We start from the raw sequence: 13438 nt of genomic DNA, 5'->3' as shown, positions 1-13438 counted from the left end.
TTTTGTTAGATGGATTCCTAAATATTTCAATTTCTTGGATGTTATTGTGAAAGGTATGGTTTCCTTAATTTCTCTCTCAGTCTGTTTGTTGTTTGTGTATGTTGTGTTTGGAATGCTATCGATTTCTGGCTGTTGACTTTGTATCCAGCTACACTGGTGAATTTGTTGTAAATCTGCTTTTTAAAGAATATTACAGTACTTCACTGATTATATGAAACCTTGTCTGCGTTTCTCTGTGATTACCTGCTTAGCTCTTCCTCACCAGAAATAACTATTCTCAAGTTAGTATACTTCACACTTACATTTTACAATTGCAAATAACTGATATCCATAATTAATCATTTTGTTATTAATAATAAATTTAAACAACATGTATCATAGAGTAATATCTTTCCTAAATTTTTGCATTTTGTTGCTTTTTACTCAGTGTTATCTCAGAGACATTTAGTCATGTTGATTTGTAAAGATCAACTTAATTCACATTTATACAAAAACATTGTATAAATTTGTGTGCACGTACCTATTCTGCTAATAAGCACTTAAGTTTTCCCCAAGAATTTTCCACTAAAATGAAGCTGTAATGAACATTTTTATATATGATTCCATGGACACATATGTCTAAGTTTTTCCAAAGTATATGTTGCAAATGAGCTTCTAGGTTCTAGGTGTCATATGTCTTTAACTTTATTCTATATACATTTTAAAATCATAATTAAGAATTTTAAAAAGTGGTTTCTCAAAGTAGTTATATCAGTTCACAATTCAGTCATCTCTGAATACCTTTTCCCCTTCCTTTGCCAATATTTAGCATTTTCCAAACCTGAGTCTCTTTTACATGTTTGCTGGCCATTTGGGTTTCCTTTCTATGACTTCTATATATCCCTTTTCAGTTGTCTCACTCATTTTCCCTTTCCCGGAACAAAATGCCCAAACATGCACAAATTCATAGAGCAGAGGTCTATTTTGGCTCATGGTTACTGGCCATGGTCAGCTGGATCCGGGCTCAAGTGGTACGACAATGGTGTCTGGTGGAGGAAAGCAGCTCACTTGATGGTGGCTGGAAAGCAGGGATAGCAGAGAGGAGCTGAGGAGGGAGGGAGGTCATTCGAGGTCATGTCCCCAGTGAGCTTCCTCTTTCAGCCTAACCCTGCCTCCTAACAGCAGTTAAGCTGCACTGCCCCAATGGTCCATAGCACATTTCAAAAACCCTGCTTATGAGCACATGAGACTTTGGAGGGCCATATATGTAATATTCCTGGGCTCAAAAGATAAGGGGCATCTTTTTATGCAACATGCATTTAGTCCACCTCTATGAGTGACCAAAGTTTTAGAAGTTCCAGCACTGTTGAAAAGTCAAGTCTACCTTGAGACTTCAACTTAATAATAAGTTGAGACTTATATATATATATATATATATATATATATATATATATATATATAAAGTTAAACATTGCTCACATATGATGGCACAAAGTAAACTTTCCCATTCTAAAAAGGGGAAAAGGGGATAAGATACCAATATAGCCAAAGTAAGACCAAACCAAGCAGAACAAACATTAAATCCTTCAAGCTGTCTTCCTTACCTGAGACAAAGACATGAGATCCAGTAGCTCATAACTTGAGTGGACGCACCTCTACAGCTTTGCCAGTTCACCTTGCTTGACTTCTTTCTTGGAGCAGCTCTGTGCACTGCCTTTAGGCTTTCTCACCTGATATTCCATGTTTCTGGCTTCTCCAACTTCCTGGAGTATCTCTCATACCTTCAGCCTCCCTCTCACAGCTTCACAAATTGCCCTGTCAGGGGGCAAACTGCCTGGCCTCCCAAGCCTTCTGCCAAAATCTAGATGGATGCTTTCCTGACCCCACAACTCTTGCATTTTACATTCCTGTAAAACCAGCACCTTGTGGATGTTGCCAAGTTCTCCCACAGGCACCAGCAGCAGTTGATCCCTTTTATATCATAGCTGCAAAGGCTTCTCAGTGACTTAATGGAAGAGCACTGTGAACTGAATCCCATGAAGACAATTTCCTAGATGGCCTCTCTGGCAAGGCACTCTGAGGTTCTCTTCTCAAAGCAAAATCTTTTATCTTTGCAACCTTGAGCCTTAGATGGGTAGAGTCTCTCTGGTTCTCAGGATTCCTTTAAGACCTTTTAAAAATTGTCCTGTTGTAAGGTACTTGGCTTCTTTTTAATGATAATCTTTTCAGCAACATAATTTCCTCTGCTTCAACTTCCCAGGGCAAAACATTACAGGAGCTTCCTTTCTGGTGAAACTCAAAACCTTTAAAATTACTCACCTAGGCTGTTTGCTCTTAATTCTCAATGCTGAGTTCGCTAAAAGCCCCCAACAGTATTCATACCAGAGACTGAATGTTGGGTTGCCTTGGAATTTCCCCCCATCAGATTAATTAGTGGAACTGTTTTAATCTCAGTCTCTTGTGAAGTATCTGTATATGAGCAAAATGTACACAAACTTTCTACCAGACCAAAACACACCTGGTCTGGAGTCCAATTGCTGATGGTTCCTTATTCCCAACTGAAACTGCTTGAAGCTGTCTTTACAGTGTGCATTTTCACCAGTGTTCTTGTTTTCTGATGTGTGACAAGAATCTTTCTTCAAACTCAGTTCATAGCACTTAGGGCTCCTTCACCAGCTGGGAACTCCAGACTTCTTCAGACTGCTCCTGCAAATCAGTTTCAAAGGCTTCAGGACTGTATGGTTGGTCAGGTAGCATCAGGGCAACAACCCCACTTCTCCAGTAGCAAAATGTATCTTAGTCACTTTCCTTGTGGCTGATGCAAATTCCTGACACTTGCAAATTAAAGGAGGAAAGGTTGATTTGGCTCATAGTTTGTGGAGGGTTCAGTACATAGTTACTTGGCTTCCAAGCCAGAAAAGGCATGGGGAATGGGATGTGGGCAAAAGCTGTTCCCCTCATGACAACTGGAAAGTGGAAACTAATGGGAGGAACTGGGGGACAAATATACCCTGCCAGGTCATTGCCTCAGTGACCCACCTCTTCGAATCAGACCCCATCTCCAAACAGCAAGTCAGCTGTCCTGGTCCCATAATCCGGCTACCTTTCAAAAGCCCTCCCTATGAACCCATGACTCCTCAGCCTGAAATCTAGACACAACAACATTTAACAGTAGGGCAACATTTTTCTTTTCTTTGTGTTGCAGTTTCAAGTTAAATTCTAGAATTTTTCATAATCCTGGATACTACTCTCAGTAGTTGTATGTAAGGCAATTTAAAAAAAAAATCAATGAACGAAAGTTTTAAGTTTTCGTTCTCTTTGTTAAGAATATGGTGTCTTATCTAATAAATCTTTTTCTGGAAGCATAACACTAGGGACTGGGGATTTAGCTCAGTGGCAAAAAGTGCCTGCCTGGCAAGTGCAAGGTTATAAGTTCAATTCCTGGTACCGGAAGAAAAACAAAATGAAAGCATGACACTATTCTCTTATATTTTAATTTTAAAATATATAAAGTTAGCTTCCTGCATATATCTTTAGTCTCTTTAAAATATTTTTTTTGCGTGGGTATAGAGTGACGCAAGGATTTAATGTTTTCCTTGTTAACAGTCAAATTGTTTCAGCTCTATTTCTTGCCTGATCCTCTTTTCCATCCTGTAAGTTAGTCCCTTCCTAGAATGGTTATTTTATCTCCTTTCAATCCACTGTCTATACTGAAAGGTAGAGAAGTTGTTTCAGATCATCCAGTGTGGGATGTACACTGGTTTTAGTTCATATACTCTTGGAATATTGACAAGGAATCATTAAAAGACAGCCATAATGAGATAAAACTTTAGTGGATCAATTTTCAAAACATCATAAAATATACCTATTAAGAATCCAAGTCATGAATGCTTTGTCTCATTTTGCTGACCTAGCATACCAAAATCTTAAATTATCTTTCTCACTGAAATAAGGAAAAAAATGTTCCAACTTTTTGTTCTATACTCAGAGTTTCATAAAACTTTAACACCTATACTGTGAAAAAAAATCTTTGGGAATAATTTTTATTGATTATAATTGCTGTACTCATAGCCTGTTCTGCAGCTGTTTCATAGAAATCTGAAATATGTTAATGCTTTTAGTCACTGCCTCCATTGACATAAGTCTACCCCAGGCAAAGTTACATGTAAACCCCTGGAAAAGTGCTCTCAAAGACAAAAAGTTTCATTTCCAGATATGATAGTTGAGGTTAAAGGTTTTTAAAACTCTTTGACCAAACAATTTGCCTTTCAGGAAGTTATCTTGCAGGCATACTCACACATCTACAAAGTGACATATTTAGTTATCTGTTGCATTATTAGAAATAGTAAGAGTAGGAACAGCCTAAATATGCATTAGTAGGTGATATAGTCATGTTATATTCGTGTAATGGAATGTTAGGCAATGTAAAAAGAAATTTGAGATTGCTTTAAATATTGAGCTCTAAGATGTAACATTAACTAAAAGAGAGGGTTAAATAACAGTGTATACACGCCAGGTATGGTGGTACATACCTGTAATCCCAGCACTTGGAAGGCTGAGGCAGGCGGATTGCTGTGAGTTTGAGGCCAGCCTGGGCTACAAACTTATTTCCAGGCCAGTCAGTACTGTGTAGTGAGAACTTGCCTCAAAAAAACAAGACAAAACAAAACAAAACAAACAAACAAAAACAATGTATACCGTATGGAACTATTAATGTTTACATATATGCTGCCTATTTTGACAAAAAAATATTTCTGGAAGGACATATAAGAAATGAGTAAAACTGATTCATCTCCAGAAATGCTAAGTGCTTAGGAAAAGGCATGGAAGGGAAGCTTTTCAATATATATCTTTTCTAAATTTTGAATTTTGGACCATATGACTCTGAAACAATACTCTAAAATATAAAAAGACTCTGAAGAGGCTTTGTATACCACACCAAATAATTTCAAATTGTTTAAAATTAATAAACAAGCAAAGACTGTATTTATCTTTAAAATTATTGACTCAGGAATTCTCTCAATTGTGAGATATTGTAATAGATTTATCTTTCTAATGATGCCAGCATTCTTCACTTCATTTCAGGCATTTTTTGTCCTGTAATAATGTATAAATTACTGTCCACTCCATCTACTTCTGGTCAATGGACACCCTCTTGTCTTTCACCATCTCAGAGAAATGATAAGAGCTCAGCTTGCTTTTTTATCATCCAGATTATTTTCCCATGCTCCCTAGTTATTAAAGTCCATCTAAAGCCAATTGAACTCTGCTCAATTGAACACATTTTCCAGTCAACATAAAACATTGGAGCACAAAAACATTAAGGAAAGCACTATGAAACTATAAACTATCCCTTCAAAATAGAGCTGAAAATAGAAATACACATGACAGAGCAATCTCATTTCTGTGTATATAATCAAAGAAAAATCAGTCTCTCAAAAGATATCTGTATTCTCCCATTCATCTCGGCACTATCTGCAACACAAAATATAGGAATAATCTTATTGCCTGTCAAAAGATGAATAACAAAATTATGGTAGATATAATTAATGTATATTTGATGGAATACTACTCAGTCTTTAAAAAGAAGGAAATACTATTAAAGACAACATGGATGAATCTCGATGGCATTATGCTAAATGAAATAAGGCAGACACAGAAAGATAAATAAATACAGACTTATCTCATGTAGATGTAATCTGAACACTTCAAAGTCTGAGAAGGAGAGAGAAAAAGTGTGGCTATCAAGGGGTTATGGAGAAACAGTGTGAAAGATGGCCAAAAGGCGCAGGGTCTTAGTCATGTTTTTATTAAATACATAGGCTCTGGAGATCTAACATACTGCCATGCAACTAGTTGACAACATTTTGTTGAATACTTTAAATTTTCTAAGAGCAGAGAGCTAAGTTTTGTCACTGCACATGTTAACTATAAGAAGTATCAGATGGGTTAACTGCTTCATGGTGGAAGTTATTTCACAGTTTCTACAAATACCAAAAGATACACAGTACGCTTTAACATAAACAATTTTTAACTGTCCACTACACCTCAGTAAAGCTTGGTGGGGAGGAGACCTAGTTGTCTCTGTTTTCTTATTGTTTGTTGTTTTGTTTTCCTTTCACTCATTGAGTTCTCTTCTCATTTCTGTCAGTCAAACGGAATGGCTGGATCATTTTAAAGAAGTGCTTTCTCACTTAAACTGACTACAGTATTTTGGCATCCTTCCTTTCTAGGCTCAGCTCAGCTCTAAGTGATAAGCTTCTGCAGACATGAGATGAACTTGCAGCTCTTTCAGGGATATATTCAATTTAGGAAACTGATTGTATTTCCTGCATGTGGGGCAGGAGATTTGCGAAACAGATGAGGGGAAATCAGGGATCCAAATAGCCTGTGGCATTGCCCTGGGCCATATGCTGCCTGTGAAATTTTACCCTGCTACAGTGCACCTCTGCACATAGCCACAGTCCTGGGATGGTGGCTCCTTAGACCCGGAGGCTGGAGCACATAGTTTCAATTCTGAAGCCATGTAAATTTTTGATCATGGCAAGTGACTATGACTTATGAAAGCTTTGTCCACAGAGGAGTGATTGCTTAGATAGTCAGGACTTCAGAAAAGAGACATTCAGGGAATACAGCCTTAATAAGGTTTTAGTTTTAAATAACTAGTGGGCTTAGGTAGCTTGGCAGTGCCAGGTTAGCTGTAACAGAATCCACTCATCATGCCGTGTCAAGCAAGGGCTGTGAAGAAGAAAACATCAACTTTATTTGACTATACAATAGGCCTAAAATCAGGCCCCACCGTAGACTCTCACATCAAATATAGATGATGAATTGTATTTGAGGAAGTCATCACGATGGCAGCTTTGTAAGGCCTAAGCACAAACAGCTGGGATCTTGGAGACAGCCGCTCTGGGATAAGACAAGAGGGTGGGTGCTGATGATATTGAGTATCAGGGACACTGGACTCAGAAGGGAATAGAAATTAAGTAATCTTTAACAAGATGAATGGAAAAGAAAGGCATCTCCAACAAGAACTGGTGACTGGAGTGCCTCTTTTGCAAATTTCTAAACTTCCTAAGACAGCAGCAATGTCTTGTTTCTCCTAGGGCAGGCAGTAAGCCCATGCGGATTTTCACTTGGGGAATAGTAAAAACAGACTGCCAAAATTTGCCTCTTGTTCCAAGTTTTCTCCTAATAAAGTCTAAATTCACCAATCATATATTCTGGGCAGCTGACGCAGAAGGATTGGCCTGTTGGAAAAACTAAAGCTGAGATTTTCTCCTAATTGCTTCCCCCTCGAGGGAGATCTCAGGGAGAGGTCTTGGCCATAGTCCTTACGTACATCGAGCATAGGCTAGTACTATAATTCTTGTCATCAAAACTTCCTGTGAATATGATTTTCAGAATGTAATTTTTCTTTGGGTAATTTTTCTGGACTGAAGGCTTATTTTCTAAATTTTATGGATGTGAGGTGATGACTATGATAATCTTATGGATAATCATGTGAATCTGGGCTTTCTATAAGCCATCCCCCTGAGAGTTTTAGAACTCAACTAACACTGCAAAGTCTGGATCCCTGGAGAAATATCATTCATCCCAGTGAGAGCTTTCCCTGGCTCTACTTACTAAATAAATGGCCACCTTAATAAGAACCCCTCTGGCACAGATGCAGCAGAATGAAATACTGGGAGAGAGATGTTTTCACTTTCAATTTTCTTACCTTTTTGCTATTTTGAAGTAAAAAAGAATTTTATTTGAGGGATATTTTTCCCTTACTATGTACTTCGTGTACCTCTTGAAAAGTTATTTCATACTTTGGCTTTGGTTCCTTCGAATTTGAGAACTGGGAGGGATTCAGATTCAGATCCAAGGCATATCCATGTTGCTGTTACCATCTTACTGTACTGCAGAAAGTGACGAATTTTGTCCTGGGCCAGCTGGGACTATCTTGGCTTTTGATGGAAAAGTCTGGCATTTTAGAAACCATCTGTCCCTGGCTAACCAAGATGGTTGGTTGTCTTTCTGATAGTGTATGTTGAAAAATTTGGCTGGACAGGGAATAGAAGAGTGGATGGATGTTTAGCTTTGAAAATATGTTGGGCTCAAGGTAAACTTAATGGATGTCCTTCCCTAATCCATTCCAGAGCTTTCTCTGGGAAAAAAAAAATGTAGTTCAATCAGGTACTCCTGGAAGATACTCAGAAAACATCAGTGATAAAAACGGGTGAGAACAGTCCCGAGGAATTGCTGTGCAGGGAGAGTCTAGAAATGCTATGCTAACATATTATTTTCTTTCACAAAGGAGGAATGGTGTTAGCAAAAGCACTCTACCTTTCTGCCTGCTGTCAATAGCTTCCCTCACACCTTTTGAGGGAAGAGTTTGGAAGGAAATAGTGCTGTCAGGGCTGCCAGTGCTGAAGGGCTATTTTTGCCCATGAGGTTCCTAAGGATGAGAAAGCTCGCGGAGTCGACATTAACAGCATCAGCAAGCATCTTTATTGTTTGGCCCAGGTATATTGGCTGTTAGTAAGCGTTACAATCTTGTGTACTGATGTAACCATGTAGCCCATGCGTGGTTGTCTACGCTAAGTCATGCTTATATAAATTCCTGTTGTGCACATGTGCTAAACAGGGGGACTGTGTCCTTATGGGTCCTCAAATGCCTCTGGCTTTGCTGTAATCAGGGTCTCCCCCCAGGTTCACATATGCAACTCTGGCCGTTCCTGCATTTTCCTTGCTAGATTTAAGGACTTGCTGGGTGCTACCCAAAACTCTGTGTTGATGCCAGTTAGAATTTCCAACATCTGGTTAAAAAAAAATCCAAATTTTGAGGTGCCTTCACAAACCAACTAAATCAGAATATTTGGAGTTTGGGGGGTCTGATTTTAAGGAGTTTGAAGGTTAGGGCCTAAGAACCTGTTCTAGCTTGTGGAAAAACCCTTGCAAGCACCTGAGGAGTTTGAAGTGGTCCCAGTTTACTGTGGACTAATGGAATAAATCTGATTCTCTGATTTAGTATTGAGAAGCCCATTTCTTCTGATTTTTTTTTTTTTTTTTGTCTTTTTAAGACAGGGTCTCACTGTGCAGTTTAGGCTGCCCTTGAGCTCACTTTGAAGCCCAGGCTGGTCTCGAACTTGCAATGATCCTCCTGTCTCAGCCTTCAGAGTGCTGGGATTACAGGTGTGTGCCACCATGCCCGGCTCTTCTGATCTTTTAAAATTTTTCCCTTTTTAATGGAATGTAGTTAAGTTACCTGAAACTGATCTTTTCAGTTGTTATTTTTGTGAGATTTTACATGGAGGTAGAACAGTGTTGAAGGGTAATTATTTCAAGCAAGACTCCTCTGAGTACTGTATCTAAAATCACATAAATTATGAAGTTTCCACACTGGATAGTGGGAATAAGACCTACTTCCAACCCTGTGTGGGTGCTGGGTACTGTTCCTTCTAATCCTGGTGAGTTTTCCTCCTGGAATTAAGTAGTTTATGACACACATAAATGGTTAAGGAGGACACTTTGTGGAACTCTACACTTCTCTCTGTGAAGCTTTTTCCTTTCTGATATTCTGTCCTGAAAACTCTAATTGCATATCCTCTTCAGTCTTCTCCAGCCTGATATAAGACTGGGCTTAGTCTGGGCTTCTGGTCCCTGTACTAGAAGTTTCCACATACTAAAAACTCCTAGGAGAGTAAGCTAGAAAAGTCACAGGATTCACTGAATTTCTTCCCAGTTTAGGGTTCACTTATTTTTGGTGCCTGATGTCCAGTGACATGAAAACCTTTATTTCATATATTTTGCTTTATTAAAGCTTTTGTGAGGTAGGAAGTTAAATTTAGTCTCCTATTCTATCTTTCCCTGGAGTGAAAGAACTCTTATGACGCTTTTTTAGTCGTAATGACAGCATCTTATTTTATAAAAATTTTCATTTTCATTTTATTTTCACATATTAAATTTAGGGTCATTTCATTATATCAATTAGCCAATTAGGTTGTGAAGTATACTGATGTATTTTCTGCTGGTAAATATTCTTTGTTTTTTAGTAGTAACTCATATATATATATACACACACACACACACAAATTAATTCAGAATTTTATGATCCATAAATATAACTTTGTAATATATATATGATATACTATATCCATATATATGATAATTTTTATCCTGTAAGTTTTTTGTATATAAACTATTTGCAACAGAGTTTGTTACTAAAGTTATAGTAGCTTCATATATTAGTACAAGGAACTCTTTTCTTCTCATAGTCCGTTTTAGTTCAATAAATTAAGGGTTTTTTTTGTCTATTGTTAGAATTTGCTAATTAAAACTTGTGTCTTGGCTTAACATTCTTTTTTAGGTAATGTGTAAATACTTGATTACTTTTATTTCCATTTAAATTTCCTTAATTGCTATTGAGTTTAATTTTTGTTTCTTTTTTTATTTGATTTTTAAAATATTTTCATAAATATATTCATTTTATCTAGATTTTAATATTTATTGATGTTTAGTTGTATACAATATATTTACATTTTAAAAATATCTCTCTGGTATTAATTATTCTACTATGTTTTACACTTTGCTTTTTTATGTCTTTCTAGAGGTTTATCTTATCTTTCAAGGATCAAAGCCATTGTTTTGCCAATATTATTCAGCTGTTTATAGCTTCATTCCGCATTGCTCTTGTTCCCTACTACCTTTTCCCCTTCTTTCCTTCTTTCTTGAATTTGGGGTGGAGCAGTACTCTTGTTTCTGAGGTTGATGTATACGTGAACTTTGAACTCCGCAAGTCTCCTTTGCTTATCTGTCTGTTTTGCCAGGTTCCCCCTGGCAAAGCAGGGCCCGAACAAATGGTACATTCACTAAAACATTATCAGGGTATTGAATCTCAGGGGACAGAAGTGAGAATAAAAGGGAATTAGGTAGAGGAGGAAGAGCCAATATGAATTTTCAAGGAAGCCTGAATATTTGAACTTGTAGAATGTATATATATTTTTTTCTCAGGACATTCCATACCAGAATGAAAGGAAAGAACACACATTTCCCACTATTCAAAAAATGTGTCCCCTGTGAGTTTTGTACATGTTTCTTTTAATTACTTCAAAGGTTAGTTGCTAACTTTTGAATATCTGTGTATTCAGGAGTCTGTAATGGGTAGGATGTGGCAGGTTATGCATGTGTGAGGTTGGTCAGTCTCAGGTTGTTGGGCTGTACAGCAGCAACTGGACCGGAGGAAAGTGACCCGAGTCCCCAAGCAAGAAGGACTAGGAAGATTTGAAGGAGCACTGAAGAGCTGAGTGAAACTCTTTCTCATATTTTTTCTCATTTATTTGTCTATTTCTTTTTATCCTTGGGAAGTCACACACTCCCACCCTCCTTATATTTGACATGTTCCGTCAGGTGCATATATCATAACAGAATTGTGTTTGTGCACCTGAGTATGGCTCTTCAGTTTACACAGATGACAGCTTTATCTACTTCTTACTGTTCTGAGTTTCCTCTTCTTTTCTTCCATTCACAGTTACTTTTTTGATGCTTAGCATAAATCTAATTTTAAAGTTTGAGTTTAATATATTTCCATTAATCGGGACATTCACTGAAGTGTTTGATTATTGTATAGTTGACATTTTTTGGGAGCAGGTCATAGACGTTAGCTAATTTAAATAGAAAGGGACTAGGATAAAATATAGCTTGGTTTTAAATAGTCAGGAATAGATCAGCAATGGGAACATTCAAACACATTGTGACAAAGTAGCAGAAGAACGTGATTGCTGCCTGCCACATAGCACTCATGTGTTCCATGCACTGACAGTCTCAGCTTCTCCAGAGCTTCTAGACCTCCACCACCATTGCCATACTCTCTGCTCTCCCACTTCCAAGTCTCAGGTAAACATTTCTTTGAAAAACACCAGATCCCATGCAGAATTTTAGCTGTACCGGGTGTGGTGATACACGCCTGTAACCTCAGCACTCCTGAAATCCCAGAATTGGGGTTGCTGAGGCAGGAGGATCTTTGCAAGTTTGAGACCAGCCTGCCTTACAAAGTGAGTTCAAGACCAGCCTGAACTGCACAGTGAGACCCTGTCTCAAAAAGACAAAAAAAAAAACCAAAACCAAAAAACAGAATACTAGCTGTAATACAAGTCTAAAAGATGCAGGCTTTAGTCTTCTGATCTTAATTATTCAAGAATTCTACTAAGATAACTTAAATAAGAACTAAATGGGCCAATCTGTAATATCCACTAGGAAGTCAGGTATCAGCAAGTTGTTTTCTATTCCTATTTTGTTCAAAAAGCTTTTTTAAAATTTACAAATTCCTAAAGATTATTATCAAATGCTTTTTTATACATCATAGGCTTAACATTTATCCTATGACTTTGTTGTTTCCTGAGCTTTCCTCCAGAAAGAACGAGAAAGGGTCCACAGAAGAAGAAAGTGGAACACAGATGGACAACTACCTCCTCAATGAGTTTTGCTAAACATATATTTTAGACCCCCCCAAGATGAAACTAATTATACAATATACTTTCTCTATATATATTATCATGAGATAAATTAACAAAAATGAAATAGTTAAGAATTTTCTGCTGGGTGTGGTACCTGTAATCCCAGCACACAGGAGGCTGAGGCAGGAGGATCATGGCAAGTTCGAGGCCAGCCTGGGCTACAAAGTGAGTTCAAGTCCATCCTGAACTGCATAGCGAGATCCTGTCTCAACACCACCACCACCAACAAACAGCAACACAAAACCAAATATATTCATTTTAGAAAAAGAACTTTGATATATTATGTCATAACAATTTGATTACCCTCCACTCTGATGAATTATATTGTGAAGATTTCTAAAGTGGACGTCTCCTTGCTCTCTCAGGACAAGGTTTACTACTCCCACCAGCAACATGGCAGTGTGAATGTTGGCTGCACTCTTTAAGAGAATTGCATAATTTTACAGAAAGAATGAGAATTCTTTTTAGTTTAATAGGATAATAATTCAATAGCTATTGTCTTTTATTTTAAAGAGAAAAAACAGTTTCAAAACAGGCTAGTAGTACAGTAACAGTAATTAATATATTGCATCTTCTTATCTTCATAGTAGTTACTCAGAGTACAAGATATAGGCATGAAATATTATCCAAACAATATTAGCTCAAACATTTCTTTTCAATGAATAAGAGAAGCTAGCTCTATAACTAGCTTAACAGTCTTGTGTGTGTGTGTATATATATGTATATATATAATTTTTTTCTTTTTCCCTCTCTTATTTCCCCTTTTCCCCCATTACAACTTTTCTTTTCTTTTGAATAGTGTCTTCCCAATTCACAATATCTATTGTATATTTTGGATCTTATTTACTTGCTTCATTTCTCACACTAGTGAGACAATATGATGTTTACATATGTGAGACTATTGACAAGACTAAAGATTTTTCCAAACTTTAGCACAACAGTGGCATTTATTTTTATTT

Source organism: Chinchilla lanigera, unplaced genomic scaffold, assembly GCF_000276665.1.
Source record: "Chinchilla lanigera isolate Chin_1 unplaced genomic scaffold, ChiLan1.0 scaffold00002, whole genome shotgun sequence".
Lineage (NCBI taxonomy): Eukaryota > Metazoa > Chordata > Mammalia > Rodentia > Chinchillidae > Chinchilla > Chinchilla lanigera.
Note: the sequence above shows the minus strand (reverse complement) of the source record.